We start from the raw sequence: 16676 nt of genomic DNA, 5'->3' as shown, positions 1-16676 counted from the left end.
ACACACTTACACAGCAGACATACAAAACCAGCACTTCTGTCTCAGGGAGACAGTGCTCCCACCATGGGCAGTTCCACCACCCCCCATACAGGGACGGTGCAATCTTGGGGCAGCTATGCTCTCTACTGACCAAGCCCCATCCACTGTGCACTGGTTTGGGACAGCACGATCTTGGTGCAGTGGTGCACCCCGCTGACCAAGCCCCATCCACTATTCACTGGTGTGGGGGACAACACGATCTTGGTGTGACTGTGCACTCCACTGAGCAAGCCCCGTCCATATCTCTACTGTAATATATTTGCAACACAGACTGTGAGATTTCCGTTTAAAGCATAGCGTGACTTTGTTTTCTGGACCTGTGGCCCTTCCCACTGTATTTCTTTTTAAAGTGGGAAATGTTAGCTTTAGGCTTTTCTTTTTTTTTAACATTGCATAGTCATTTGCTGTCATCCAGTTAGCTATTTGCATATTACCACAGCTAAAGAAACATAATTATCTCACAAAAATGATGTTAAATAATGATTTCTTTGATAATACAAGTAGTATTCGAAACTTAAGATGTCATTATTTTACCTCTTTGCATAAACCAATCATCATATACAGTTTAAAATGCAGCTCTTTAACCTGTATTGTATGACATTCTATAATTCCATTTTTTCTTCCATTCTATCCATTATAATGTACATGTACAGCGAGGAATATAGTTTTAAGTCCTACTTAGTTAAAATACTTTACATTTGAAGTTAGAAGTATGTAAGCAGTTTGTATTATTGGAATCCCATCCTAGTCGCCAATTATGTAACTGGTTCTTTTTTAAAGATTCCAACGTACAAACCAGAGCCCGCACAAAGGAAAAAAGGTTAACTCTGTTTTATTGCGAAGCCTTGCAAAGCGGTTCCCAAATGTCCCAAAAGTTACTTCAGAGAGTCTTACCAACCCATAGATCATAGTAGCACCGCTGAGCAGCAGAATAATGAGGAGACACATCGGTACAGCAGAGGGAGGTAGGCACAGCGCCTTTAGGGCATCCCCTGTATCTTCAAAGTGCGTTCATGTCTCTCCCTCTCCGTCCCGAGACAGCCCCCTTATATCCTGCACCGGATTGAGTGGAAAAGTACAGGCTAGAGTTGCTGCACGCGTGGCCAGCGCATGCAGTGAGCCCCACCAGGCTCGTATTCTGGCTTTGCTAACAGTGGCTTTCTGATACCTGACTACGTTGTTGCACTCCCTTCTTGTTGTTTTCTTCTGTGAAGGTCAGGTTCTCATGGATACACACAGAGTTTTTGCAGCAACAGTACTGAGGTCCTTTTTCTCAGCGTGTATACTGGGTTTGGTTCAACTAGTAATTTTCCGTTGTGTCTCACTCGGACCATCCTCTATTATCCCTTACATAAGGAGCCAACGAGGAGAGGAGCCATGATGGATTTTGCCCTTACCAACAGGGATGAGCTAGTGGGGAATGTGAAGCTCAAGGGTAGTTTTGTCTGCAGTGATCATGAAATGGTTGAATTCAAGATCCTTAGGGGGCAGCAAAAGGTGTGCGCAGCAAGCTCACTACCCTGGACTTCAGGAGAGCAGACTTTGGCCTCTTGAGGGATCTGCTTGGTAGGGTAACATGGTGTCCTAAACCACGACACATGGGATAAAACGCTGGAGGGAAGAGCGGCCCAAGGAAGCCGGTTAGTGTTCAAGGATCACCTCCTCCAAGCTCAGGAGCGGTGCATCCCAAGAATGAAGAAGTCAGGCATAAAAGCCAGGAGGCCTGCATGGATGAAGAAGGAGCTCCTGGACAAGCTCAAAAGCAAAAAGGAGGCCTACAGAGGATGGAAGCAAGGACAGGTTGACTGGGTGGAGTACAGAGAAACTGTCCAAGTGACCAGGAACCAGATCAGGCAAGCTAAAGCCCAGATAGAATTAAATCTGGCTAGGGACATCAAGGATAACAAGAAAAACTTCTGTACGTACATCAGGGGTAAAGGCAAGACTAGGGAAGATGTGGGCCCTCTCCGGAAGGAGACAGGAGACCTGGTCACCCAGGATATGGAGAAGGCTGAGGTGCTGAATGACTTTTTTGCCTCGGTCTTCACTGGCAAGGTCTCCAACCACACCGCCCAAGTTGCAGGATGCAAAGGCAGGGTCTATGAGAATGAAGAACCGCCCGCTGTAGGAGAAGATCAGGTTCGAGACCATTTGAGGAACCTGAAGGTGCATAAGTCCATGGGACCTGATGAAATCCATCCATGGGTCCTGAGGGAGCTGGTGGATGAAGTTGCTAATCCGCTTTCCATTATATTTGAAAAGTCATGGCAGTCTGGTGAAGTTCCCACTGACTGGAAAAGGGGAAACATAACCCCCATTTTCAAAAAGGGAAAAAAGGAAGACCCAGGGAACTACAGACCAGTCAGTCTCACCTCTGTGCCTGGCAAGATCATGGAGCAGATCCTCCTGGAATCTCTGCTAAGGCACATGGAAAATAAGGAGGTGATTGGTGACAGCCAACATGGCTTCATCAAAGGCAAGTCATGCCTGACAAATTTGGTGGCCTTCTATGATGTTGCCACAGCATTGGTAGATAAGGGGAGAGCAACCGACGTCCTCTACCTGGACTTATGCAAAGCGTTTGACACTGTCCTGCATGACATCCTGGTCTCTAAATTGGAAAGGCATGGATTTGATGGATGGACCACTTGGTGGATAAGGAACTGGCTCGATGGCCGCACTCAAAGGGTTGCAGTCAGCGGCTCAATGTCCATGTGGAAACCAGTGACGAGTGGCGTTCCTCAGGGGTCAGTATTGGGACCAGGGCTGTTTAACATCTTTGTAGGCGACATGGACAGTGGGACTGAGTGCACCCTCAGCAAGTTTGCCGACGACACCAAGCTGTGTGGTGTGGTCAATGTGCTGTAGGAAAGGGATGCCATACAGAGGGACCTGGACAGGCTGGAGAGGTGGGCCTGTGTGAACCTCATGAAGTTCAACCAGGCCAAGTGCAAGGTCCTGCCCCTGGGTCATGGCAATCCCAGGCACAAATACAGGCTGGGCAGAGAATGGCTTGAGAGCAGCCCTGAGGAGAAGGACTTGGGGGTGCTGGTGGACGAGAAGCTCAACACGAGCAGGCAATGTGCGCTTGCAGCCCAGAAAGCCAACCACATCCTGGGCTGCATCAAAAGAACTGTGGCGAGCAGGTCGAGGGAGGTGATTCTGCCCCTCTACTCTGCTCTGGTGAGACCCCACCTGGAGTACTGCATCCAGCTCTGGAGTCCTCAACACAAGAAGGACATGGACCTGTTGGAGTGGGTCCAGAGGAGGGCCACGAAGATGATCAGAGGGCTGGAGTACCCTATGCTATGGAGGACAGGCTGAGAGAGTTGGGGTTGTTCAGCCTGGAGAAGAGGAGTCTCCATGGAGACCTTATAGCAGCCTTCCAGTACCTAAAGGGGGCCTACAGGAAGGATGGGGAGGGACTCTTTAGGAAGCAGTGTAGTGGTAGGACGAGGGGTAACGGTTTCAAACTGAAAGAGGGGAGATTTAGATTAGATATCAGGAAGAAGTTCTTTACTGTGAGGGTGGTGAGGCACTGGAACAGGTTGCCCAGGGAAGCTGTGGATGCCCCATCCCTGGAAGTGTTCAAGGCCAGGCTGGATGGGGCTTTGAGCAGCCTGGTCTAGTGGGAGGTGTCCCTGCCCATGGCAGGGGGGTTGGAACTAGATGTCTTTTAAGGTCCCTTCCAGCCTAAACCGTTCCATGATTCTGTGGTTAGCAGCTCAGTGTGGTGCACAATCTCTTGGGCTAGCCAGTAGCAATAAAAGGCCACAGGCACAAGACAAATTCATGAATTTAGAGTGCCACAAGTATTCACAGTGTCTGTAAAATTTGCAGTCTGAATTCTGTCTATACCTAGGTTTCTGCTCTAGCATGTATCCAGAGCCTTTTGTATTTTAATAAGCTGAAACAGCTCTAGGTTTCAATTTTGTGCATAAGCTGTGACATAAATGTCAAAGTGTCTGCCTGATACAGGAGGTATATCCAGAGTATACCCGAGTAGGTTTTAAATGGAGGGAAATATACCACCTTTGTAGTTCTAATTATTGGGGTATAAGTAATAGGTTGTTCATCTGGGATGTTGGAAACCTGCACTTAAATGTTGTCCAAGAAGACTTGAATCTCAGGTCATTCATATTTTAGGACAGGAGTGCACACTCTGAAAATCTTTGGGTCATTCAGATGAATCACTCATCCTGGGACTCATTTGATTGTTTCACAAGTTTGTATTGGAAAATTCAGTATACAGTTAAATATTGTGCCTAAAAGCTTTGCCGAAGTTTCTTATTCCTTGTGCTTCTCTTTCTCACCCTTGGTAGTCACATTCATTTTAGTATCTAGATGATGTCTGTCTTCCTCATATTAAGATAACAGGCTGTCTTTGTTAGTGAGTCAGCATCTGCTTAATGCAATATTTAGCCAATCACTCCTTACTTATAGAAGTGTGAGTGTTGGGTGTCACCAGCATTTTATACACTCCCATGGTCACTATGAAACATGGTGCCATATCTCCGAAGTACTGCGCAAATAAAATTAGATATGTCCCTCCCTAAATTATTTCTATGTCTAATAGAAGATGATATACAACATGTGGATGTGAAGAAGTAAAAAAACAAACAAATGAAAAAAAAAACAAACCCCAAAAACCCAACCAAATAAAAAGCCCCAAACCCAAAACTCTGAAAGCAAAATAATAAAATGTCAGTTTATGCTTATCTAGTAAGGATAGGGTTCACTAAAAATTTTGTACCTTTGTCTTAAACAGAATGTTGGCTTTGAAAGCTCAGGGAAGAAGCAGCAGGGAGAAAAAAGTAACACAGTGGTAAGTACATTATTTTTATTTCTTCTGACGCAGATGTACAATATATTAAAATATAAATCCTTTTCTTTATTCATATGTTGTAATAATCACCTACAAAGCACTTGACTTGTACTCTGCATCATCTCATGTTCTTCTGAAGGCAACTTTTTTAGTTATAAATATCTGTTGAAGAGCCAAGTGAATGATATGTATTTACATGTAATTGTGTGCATATATAGAAAGGGGGAATATATGGGAAACTGTCTGGTTTAAAGCTTAATATCTATTATTAAATGTTTTGATTTGTAGAGCTTTAGCATTTTATCTTTCCAAAGAACTAAAAAAAACTATTTTAAAAAGCAGTATAAGCATGTTTTGAAAAAACTTGGATAAAAGATGCTTAAAAAAATTGCTGTGAATGCTTGTTGGGCCTCTTACTGTTCTTCTTTCTGGTTTGCTGATCTAAGGCCCAGGTGAACATCATATCATGTCATTGCTCTCTTATTGGTATATTAGCATTATTTAGCTAGAGAGCATATTTAAGAAAATTAAAAGTATTTAGAAGCCAAATAAAGCTCATTTTTCTGTTTAAAGCTCTGTGGAAAAGCAACCCATGTTCAAAATCAGCCTTTTTCTTTATTAAATGATGCCAGTGCAGGTGGTACTAAGTTGCTTTCGCCTCGTATTGTAAGGATTTCTAGAGGCAAGTATTTCTCACGAATAAAAAGAATGCTGAATAGAATATTGTTGTCTTCAGAACTTCTGTATGAATTCCTGTGGAGGAGTTATATAACCAACAACTCAATTTTTTTGGTTATTCCATGAAGGTTTGAGGGGCTCCTATGGTTTCCTTCAAACTTCAAATTGTTATAGTACATATCCTTGAATTTATATAGCTTTTTTTGATTTGGGGAGGAGAAACAAGTGAGCCTCAAGCACAGTGGTTTTAAAAATCAATTTATTCCTCCTGATGTTTTCTTAGTAACAATACAAATATTTACCCAAAGAATATGCAGTCAAAGTTGAACATCAGAAATTAAGCGCAGATCTAATACTAATCTCAGCAGCATTGTTAATGGTATACAACTAGAGATCGTTCTTCAGATAAAATGTTATAGTAGCACTTACTTGAATAGTTTGGCTGTCCAGATGGAAGTTAGTTTCTAGAGCTGCCTTAAAAACAGAGCAAAAGGAAATTTGAGAGAACTAAGTTGCAGCTACCTGGGCTGCGGTTGTGTAGTGATGGGGGGAAGGAGTTTATTGTGTAATGTTAATATAAACAGTTATATTATATTATATTATATTATATTATATTATATTATATTATATTAATATATTTATTATTAATAATTAATAATTAATTATCAAATAATAATAAATAATAATTAATAATTAATTAATAATATTATTATATTAATATATTATATTTAATATAGTGTTAATATAAACAGCACTGGAACAGGCTGCCCAGGGAGGTTGTGGAGTCCCCTTCTCTGGAGATTTTCAAGACCCGCCTGGATGCAGCCCTGAGGGATGTGCTTTAGGCAATCCTGCTCTAGCAGGGGAGTTGGACTAGATGATCTCTAGAGGTCCCTTCCAACTCTGAAGATTCCGTGAGTCCGTGATTCCGTAATATAAATATTAAAAAAGCCAAAATGACAATTGTTTGGGTATCTGAACATGTTCTAATTTATTGTTTTACTGTAAAATTAATCTATAATTTTCCTTGTCCTCTTTTTTGTTAAAGGTGTTTCTGTAATGGATCTTGCCTTAAATTACAGATCTGTACTCCTGTATACTTGTGCCTTACTGATGCCTTAGTCTAGGAATATAACAGGTTATTGAATATTACTGTATTTCAGTTAATAGCTGTGTAGGATATTTTATTGTGCAGGTACTTGCCAAGAGGTTTTTTGCTTACTTATGGTGGGTTTTACTTGTCATAATAACTCTTCAGGTTTGTTTTAGCACAGTCAATTTAGGTAAATTTTTAAGCTGGAAAATAACTATTGCAACAAATATCTGGTTAGATAGTCTAGTTTCAATAAAGCAGGAGAATGCTGCTGTTGAACCAAGAAAATGTTATTGATACCATTATAAAATAGTCTAATCAAGAACTTCAGATCTTAATTGTATGAAGGGTTTATGAATATTTTAAACAAAAATGAATGGAAATAGTAAATAGAAATCTGATTAGAATTTAATTCATAGAATATAAGCAGCAGATGATTTCAGTAAATGTCTCCAGAATTCACACCTGGCATTGATCTTCTGGGAGTTACCTGAGTTATCTTGCTGCCCTTGGAGGTGGGTGGGTTGTTTTTTTTAAATATATATAGATATTGAGAACTTGAAAAGTAGTTAACTCCAAGAGGAGCTTTGAGTTTTGTTACCAGCTTTTGTATTTCAGTGAGCTAGGAGTGTCACTGGTTTTGCTTGTATCTTAGTGGCTGTTGAATCAGTGAAAGCAAAACTGTTCTCTGCTCTCTCTGTTCCCTTTATTTTCTCAAAAAATCATAGTAAGCATCCTTCATATTTTTGCATTTAATAACTGGTTATTTACTGTATTTACTAATATGTTCCTCCTTCTGTCATTACCATTCCCCATTGTTGTTTCATGAGTAATGCGTTTTATTTCATTTGCTCTGAATGCTGTATCTGAGCAAGTACATTGTAGTTTTTGGTGTTCCCTACCTGCGTGAGGACATGCAGGCATGGATGCAGTTGACTCAGACTATAGCTTCACATTAAAATGGTGAAATGGTTCCAAAACCCACTTTTATTTCCTACTGCTTGTTCTCTCCCCCAGAGTGCAGGACTGTGGTTCATTGTTTTGTACTGACCTGAGTGTTTGTCAGTCTCATTCAGTGAAATGAATGACATAACCAATGTAATTTTGCAAAAAAAATTTTTTTTTTCCTAGAAGAGACAGAAAGAAATATCTTGGATGGGAGGGAGGAGGAGGTAAAAATACCTTAACTTGGCATTGTCACCAAATAAGGTTTTGACACTACATCCAGAGAATGCCAATGCCACTTACAAAGCAGCAATCTCTTCACAGTACACACTGTCTTTTCACATTTCAGCTCCTTGTCAGGGGCCATCAGGTTTGAGTCATACTTTCCTCTCCTAAAGAGAACAAGATATTTGTGAAGAATTTGTAAGAACTGTGTTCTTTCTTTCCTGTAAGAGTCGAGGATGTTTTGTGTTCCTTAAAGTACTAAGATGCTTACAGTTTCCCCAAATTCATGAGGACTAGTGATGTCGTTAGCTGGAAGAGATTAATTTAAATTGTGCTGGGAGTTTTCACAATATAGCCTCTTTTACAGCAAGCCAAAAAGCCTGTCTCTGGGTACCTTCTGTGGTGCGTGTTGCTGCTTTAGGAAAAAGAAAAACATCTCTAAAGACAAACTGGTTCTTTTTTTTAAAAAAAAATAATTATTTCCAGTACAGGAAGCTTCATTTATTATTATTTTTTTAATGTAGAAGTTAATCAATGTATTTAATGAAGTTAATCAATGTAATTAATTTAATGTAGAAGTAATCAATTATTTTGGTTTTTGGTTGGGTTTTTTTTTAGTGGATTAAATAAGATTCTTATTAAATAACAATTTTTTTTTCTTCATAATTCTCTATTTCAATCAGGACTATGTTGGGGATTTATTTGTTGGCCAAATAAACCACTTTGTGTTTGTTAGGTTGCATGTTAGGTTACACGCCCCCCCATCTTTGCCTTTCTTTTGTTTATACATCCTCAGCTCCATAATTCTGAACTTGTTTGTAAATAGTGGAGTGGGCTAAAAAGAACCTGACCAGATATTTTTGTGCCTAATTGTTCTTGCCTTTATGTATAAACATCCAATAGCTGGTTTCATTTTTAGCTCTGCTGCTGATATAACTGGTAAACACCCTTTTGAAAGTGCTTTCACCAGTTTAGAGCATGAGTGGTCCCATCATGTTAGCATCAGACAGGAAATTTAAGGGACTAATGGTACAGTGAAACTATTACATCTAGAGCAAATTAACAGAAATTAGGAAAAAAATTACTGTGAATTTTACTTTTAACAAGCATGAGTTCAGAATTTTTAAAGAAATGGGATACTTGTGTGTTTGCGTGGGGGGATTTTGTATTGGTTTTTTTAATGCTCATCAAAACATAGTTAGGCGTGTGGTTAAACAGAAATGTCCTGTGGGGTTCCAGCAGATCTGCAGGTGCTGTTGGGCTGCCAGGTACTTGGATGATGAGAGTGTGCAGGGAATTATCAAAGAGTTCCAGGAAAGAGTGATGTTTCACTGGATGGTGCTCTCTCTTCTGGATTAATATTTAGTGTGTATCCAAGCTTGCTGTTGATCTCGCTTTCTTTCATTGATCATGGTCTTTCAAACTGATGCTTTGCTTTTCTGCTTCCAGTGATTTTTATTTTATTCAGTGAAGATGTTACAACACTTATAGTTTACTGTCGTTACAGTGTAGATCTGATAGAATTATAGTACTTGCTTTGCCCTAGGTTCTCCAATACTTTTGTCTGGATATTGTATTAATTATATGGTATTCTCCAGTTGTTACTTCACTGGTTTTTAGCAAGCATCAACCACTGCTTGTAACAGAGGAGGGCTGATAGCTATAATTAAGTCAGAGGCTGGTAGTAGATGCTTTGTCTGCTGTTTGATCAGTTGAGGAAGGGGAAACATGTTTCTGGAAGTAGAGAACCCTCAATTTCAAAACTGAAGAGTTGTTTTATTATTTTTTTTCATTTTATTTTATTTTAATTTTTATTTGATGTTTTGGCCTTCTTGAACAAGCGCCATAATACCCCTTGATCAGTATGGCCTTGCTTATCACTTCTGAAACTTTAAAGTACTCTAAGTCATTCACTGTCTCAAATAGAATAGAATATATGAACTGATATCTATCTATCTATCTATCTAGATATAAAGCAGAAAAAATAAGATGAAGCTTTGACATAAGTTATCTCAAATAAATTATGTATGGTTTCATAGCAAAACATCTTCAGTTGTGATCTCTTATCTCCCTCTGGTTTTGATCATACTGGTTAAGCATCACCATTATACCATACTTACATATACCATCATACTTATATTAGAAAATGCTTAACTTTTCTCACAAATATGAGACTTCACAGAATAATTAGTCTTGTCTGCATAGTCTTTGTTACCTTCAAGATACAGGCAGGTAAATAAGAGAACGTTTTTCTTTGTCCCATTTTGTGTAATTATTGTGGAATTTGTTTCCTACCTATTACTGTCACAGTTAATGTGTATGAATGGGTGAAGACTATGCTCAAATACGTATCTGTCGGAGTGGGAGACGGACCCGGAGTAACGATGGAGTCTCAATATGAGTATGATCGTTCTCCCTTTATTCCAGTTTTCACAGAGTATATATAGACAGGCAATAAGAGCACGCGCTAGCGGCAGCTATATGATTGGCTTACGGTCTCTGTTCACACGCTGTCCATGCAGTTCATTCACAGATCAGGTTGGTTACAAGAATTCACATAGTAAATTGCTTAGTCATTAGCACAACATGTTTTCTACCTTCTCAGTTCCCGTTTTTCCCATGTACTAATTCCATCTTCTACCACCTGTTTTGCTCTTAATCTAATCTCTCATAGTGGGGAGGCTGGTTCACGTGACCATTTTCTCTCAGACACATTCCTACAATACCCCCTTTTTCTTCTTGAGCCAGCCAGACCTTATGCATGGCATTTTCTGTCATGTCAGTCACTTTGCGGAGAACACACGAGGCTACCATAATCAATAATAATATAACCAACAATAGCATGAGCCCTTGCTTTAGTAAGTCTGATAACCATCCCGTTATACCCCATGAGCTTAACCAATCATCGAAACCATTTTTGACCACTTTTAATTTGGACATGTTATCCTTCAGCTCCCGTAACTGCTTATGAATGGATGATGAGTGGTCGGAAAGGTTCATACAACACATACCTTCAAAATCTTCACACCCATGACCCTGAGCTAACAGCAAAAAAATCAATAGCCGCTCGATTTTGCAACATAGCATGCCGAATGCTATCAGCATCAGAAAGCAAGCTAGATATGATTTCAGTCGTAAGGTTTATCTGTTTACTTGCCCAACACCCTATCCTATTCAACATATTCAATGCCATTGCTGTTCCTAGCGAAGGAAGAATATTTAGCCCTATTCTTTGTCCGAGATTCGAAAATGTTCTATGGTGGTCACAGGATGGAGTGGAGGTATGAACTGTTCTCTTGGCTCTGTGGTTACTGTGTGCTCTGCTCACTGGGTCTTTGGCCGCACGCAGGCCTCTGCTCGTAGATCTGCCACATCTCCCCCTTTTTTGTTTAACACCAGACCATTTATTAACAAGGTCGCCATGACTTGTGCTTCTACTCGTTGTGACGCTCTTAGCGGGTTATATACTAAACACAATTAAAAACAGAATCAAAAAGAACCCTGCTAAGGCAATAAATACCCAGATTCCTAAATTTAGCCCAGAAAGCCAATTTCTTTGGATTTACCCACGAGAAATCCTTTTGTAATATTTCAAATACGTTGCGGTTCATTAAGTCTTGAATCGTTAGTATTTGAGCTTTTAGCTGATCATGTAAAGGATGAATTTTTTTTTTTTTTTTTTTTTTTTTTTTGCAACAACATGTCAAATTGTGATAACCAAGGGTCAAGGTCATCCTTTTTGATGGGGACATGTATGTGGCTTCGATCCATTCCAGAAAGCTGGTGACAGCACAAACGACCCTGGGAAAACAATTGCGGTAACATTTCAATCATCATAGTTACTGGTTTTGAAAAGGTATGTGGCAAAAATACCCACTCTAATGCAGTCAGGCTCTTTGCGAGTGCATCATCCCACTGTCCTAACAGGGCATAAAGTTGAAATTCTTGTAGGAAGGTGTTCAATGCGTCTTGCAGCAGTAGTAGACTATATCTTATCTTTCAACATGCTGTAATGCCTTCGGAGCTGCTGGGGTTAATGAACATAGAACTTATCGGGGGGGCGGGGGCGGACACAGTGCTTCAGGGCATCCCCTGTACCTTCAAAGTGCGCTCACATCTCTCTCCCCCTCTCTGACCCGAGACAGCCTCCTTATATCCTGCACTGGATTGAGTGGAGAAGTACAGGCTAGAGTCGCTGCACGCGTGGCAAGTGCATGCAGCAAGTCCCACCAGACTCTCCTGTACTGGACTGAGTAGAAAAGTACAGGCTAGAGTCGCTGCACACGTGGCCAGTATATGCAGCGAGTCTCACCAAACTCATGATCCAGCTTTGCTAACAGCGGCTGTCTGATACGTGACTACATTGTTGTAATCCCTTCTTGTTATCTTCTTCTGTGAAGGTCAGGTTCTCATGGATACACACACAGTTTTTCAGCAACATATTCTACAACTCGTACAAGGGTACGATGCAAAGCGGCATTTACAGCTGATCGTATAATGCTTATTAAACACGGCAAACAGCATACTAAACATAACAGACAAATTCCTTCCACACAGGCAATGAGTACAATTTGCTTCAACCAACCCCACCCCCAAGTCCATCCAGCAAAGACATTTCACCCAGTGGCCTCCACAAGTTGCTGGTTCGGTCGGTGCAGTTCCTGCAGCTGGGCATGGATGGATTTGGAGTGGTCACTTAGATTCATACAATACAGTCCTTTAAAATCTTGACAACCATGTCTGTGAGCTGAAAGCAAAAAATCAGTAGCAGTTCTGTTTTGCAACATCGCATATCGAATACTATCTACATCTAGCAATACCTCAGACATAGCGGTACTAGTAGCATTGTTAAACTTATCCTTGGCAGCAAGAGAGTCCTTGTTATCACGAATCCTTGGCAGCAAAAGAGTCCTTGTTAGCAAGAGCGCATGCGGACTCCCTGTTCTTGCTGGTACTGTGCTTTGATCTTCTTCCACAACAGGCCAGGATTCTCAAGCAGCTGGATAAGGTGTCTGTGAGTCCATTACAGGCTTATGTCATCCAAATATTTTTCTTGCCAGCACCCGAGACTGAATAACAATTGGTGTGATATATGTGCTTTCCAGCACCCAGGTGCGAGTCCCTTGAGTGTGTTTACAGTCCTCCTCACCGATCTTCTGTTGCTTTCCCATATTCCACCCCCTTGCTCAAGAGACCGCTTCTGCTGGGGTTCATTTTAGTCTCGCAGGGTATAACACAGAGCAATCTACTAAGGCATGCAATAACATATACACATATAGGAAACAACCAAAAACATATCTCTATGGTACTGCTTTGAATCAGGTGTCCTATTTCTCTTTTTCTGATGCTTTCTCGTAATGCGTATGGCATACTTTTGTGCTAACGTGGCACATTTCCAATCTAATTGTTCCTGTTTGGTTTCTTTTTGGTTTTTTTGGGGTGTTTTTTTTCCCCTCTTTTTTTCTCCTCTTTTTTTTTTTCTTTTTTTTTTTCATCAGTTACGACTGACATAAAAGTCTGCCTTTGAAACAAGAGCTCAGTTTCTCATTTTTCCTTAAGTTTCTCATTTTCCTACAGAGCATCCTATAGACTTTGTCTCAAGTCCTTTTCCCAATCAACCATGATCTTATAGACAAAGAACAAACAACCAGCGATACGCCCTGCACGGGTGAGCCGTTCCCAAGAGTGTAAACGTGTCGGCTCATGAAAACTCCCCCAATATTTCAGGACTTCCATCAGTTCTACAGCCCATCCTGGTGTATCTACCTGGGGCACGCTCGCCTTACGTCTAAACACTGTGTATATACAAACTTCTTCACTTGACGGAGTGTCAGCCCTAGTTGCATACGAGAACAGTACCACACCGGGCAGAACACCTGCTCAAGGGGAGTCACCTAACGATACTGCACACAACAAAAAGCAAACAGTAGCACAGATGCTGATCAGCAGGTATAAGCTGGCGCCCACACACACTTACACAGCAGACATACAAAAACAGCACTTCTATCTCAGGGAGACGACTGGGGAGGGGAGGGGGTGAGGCGGGCAATGGCAGGAGCAAACAGCTCTGGCTCTGTCCTTCTCTGCTGACATTCTGCCTCCTCCCTCGGCCTCAGGTGGAGCAGAGGGGCTCAGCAGGGGATCGTCCCAGACCTTCGGACCTGGCCTGTTCGATCCCCCTCCCGTGGGTTGTAATGCTGCAAAAGCCCCGGCTGCCGTGGCTCGCTCCGCCTTCATATCTTGTAAGGTCGATAACACCAACCACCATGTCGTCGCTAACGGTGATGCCTCTTTGTCTCCTTTACTTATCACTTCCCACAGTTTATTCCCAACAGCCTCCCATATTTCTGGTTTAAAAGCTGTCTGGGGCTCTGGTGCGAATCCGTTCTCTCTGCACCAGGTTAACAACGTTCGGAGCATACGCTCATCGTATTTCACCCCTCTCTTAGAGAGGATATGCAGGAGAAGTCTTAATATAGCCCCTTCTTCTTTTGTTACTTGTTGCCCCATCTCCTGCCCCGGCTTAATCAGTTTGAGCAACAGTTTCGCTGGTGTTTCAATCCCTCTCTTAGAGAGGATCCCAGCGAGTAGCGTGGCCGCAGCTTCTGTTTCCATAGCTGCGCCTGGGAGGTGAGGAGCGACCTCACGCCGTTGTCTGCTCCCGCTGATGCGCCCAAGCAGCACGTCTCCCAGCCGAAGTTTCCCACTCCCCTCCTCTAGCTGCTTACCGCAGTCTCGGAGAACTCAGTCGCGCTGAACCATCCTCTGCTACCAGATGTTGGAGTGGGAGACGGACCCGGAGTAACGATGGAGTCTCAATATGAGTATGATCGTTCTCCCTTTATTCCAGTTTTCACAGAGTATATAGAGACAGGCAATAAGAGCACGCGCTAGCGGCAGCTATATGATTGGCTTACAGTCTCTGTTCACGCGCTGTCCATGCAGTTCATTCACAGAACAGATTGGTTACAAGAATTCACATAGTAAATTGCTTAGTCATTAGCACAACATGTTTTCTACCTTCTCAGTTCCCGTTTTTCCCATGTACTAATTCCATCTTCTACCACCTGTTTTGCCCTTAATCTAATCTCTCATAGTAGGGAGGCTGGCTCACATGGCCATTTTCTCTCAGACACATTCCTACACGTATCTGTGTAGTTTAAACCACCTATGTATTTTTGAGTTTACTACAGATACTATAGCATCTCCAATGCTTAGGTGTGATCCTCAAATAAGCTTGAAAGAGGTGGTGTGAAATAAATGCTAAAAGTGATTCATGGATGTTGCGTGAAAAGGGGCAAAGCGGTTTTAGCAGAAGATAAACCCCCTTGCGTTCTAACACTCCTCACCAAGGTGGGAGGCCAGGTGCGGCTAGGTTTAAATTCTGAATGATGCCCAATTCAGCACTATCAGTCCAATCGCGTTTAATATGTATTAAACTATTACGATTTGGATACACTAATAGTGGACTGCACCTTCAGTCTAGTCGTGCTCATGAACTAGCACGGCCACTCTCGAGTCTTTGATCACGTTCAGTGAGAAACCAAAATGACTAGCTACTTAAACAGTGCAGTTTATTTAAACAACAGGTATATAGGTCCTTAGGATTGCCGGTGATAAATACACTGTCTGCAAAGCACGTGCAAATGAAAGTATTGTTACATATACAAAACACGCGACAAAGTTATAAACGATACAGCCTGGCTATAAATGTAGGAAAGAGAGTCTCTAGAGAAATTTCTAAGTTTCCCGAGGAAGCACTCGGTATAGTCTAAGTCTGACTCACAGGCGTCCCTGTGCGGGGGAAGAAAGGCTCAGCCCGTCGACTGATCCCAGAAGTCAGTGATGGAATTCTTTGAGATGGTGTCTTCCCTGGGTATCCCCCCTCTCTCGGGCTATTTTTATACTATTTGTTATCTTCAAGGTGGAGTTTGAGTGACTTTAGTCATACATACTTTTATCATGATTGGTGTAAATTTTTCTCGCTTCACAATTAAAGGTATAGTTTACGAGAAATTCAGGGCGCAGACTCAAGAAGGAGTGGTCGCACCTTGGAGGCGGGTAGCCTTCGGGATGGAGGTGTGTTTTGGTATTATAATGACATTATAATGAGCAAAGTTCGCACAAAGGACAGCATTTCATCAAAATTTGACAAAATGTTGGCTCTGAGCATCTAGCGGGCAGCTAATTGGCAGCTTATCTGTTTCATGGCATCATCCCATTCCCGTATCCGCTATACATCCTAAGGTAAAGCCACGGAATAATTGCATCCCGTCCCGTACCTCATGTAGCTTATCAGGGAACCACAGATGTTGTGTCCTTCATGCCAGCTGCGGCTATTTTCTACCTCAGAAGCCTCTTGATTTTATACTTTTCCTTAATGTGTGAACAATGCTGTACTTTTGTATTTTTTAGCCAATTTAGTATTTATTCCACATAATCCACCCCGTGACTACAGTCACTCAAGCTCCACCTTGAAGATAACAAATAGTATAAAAATAGCCCGAGAGAGGGGGGATACCCAGGGAAGACACCATCATAAAGAATTACATCACTGACTTCTGGGATCAGTCGACGGGCTGAGCCTCTCTTCCCCCCCATAGGGACGCCTTTGGGTAAGACTTAGATTATACCGAGTGCTTCCTCGGGAAACTTAGAAATTTCTCTAGAGACTTTCTTTTCTACTTTTAGAGCCAGGCTGTATCGTTTATAACTTTGTCGCGTGTTTTGTATATGTAACAATACTTTCATTTGCACGTGCTTTGCAGACAGTGTATTTATCACCGGCAATCCTAAGAACCTGTATATCTGTTGTTTAAATAAACTGCACTTTTTTAAGTAGCTAGTCGTTTTGGTTTCTCACTGAACGCG

The 16676-nt window shown here is 41.7% G+C and overlaps 1 protein-coding gene across 10 annotated transcripts in view; it reads left to right on the top strand.

Annotated features, from left to right (window-relative positions):
- The window catches only part of LOC128901948 (erbin-like), a 153337-nt gene that overhangs the window by 23824 nt on the left and 112837 nt on the right, over positions 1-16676 (top strand). For 9 of the 10 annotated variants that reach the window (XM_054184140.1, XM_054184144.1, XM_054184149.1 and 6 more), the window contains one exon: positions 4808-4864. The exons of the other annotated variant lie outside the window; for it this stretch is intronic. The gene's annotated coding sequence lies outside the window, so the exon portion shown is untranslated. The remainder of the gene's footprint in view (positions 1-4807; positions 4865-16676) is intronic. 10 annotated transcript variants of the gene reach the window in all.

This window comes from Rissa tridactyla, chromosome W, assembly GCF_028500815.1.
Source record: "Rissa tridactyla isolate bRisTri1 chromosome W, bRisTri1.patW.cur.20221130, whole genome shotgun sequence".
NCBI classification, from domain to species: Eukaryota; Metazoa; Chordata; class Aves; order Charadriiformes; family Laridae; genus Rissa; species Rissa tridactyla.
This window is presented reverse-complemented; position numbering and strand designations above follow the sequence as displayed.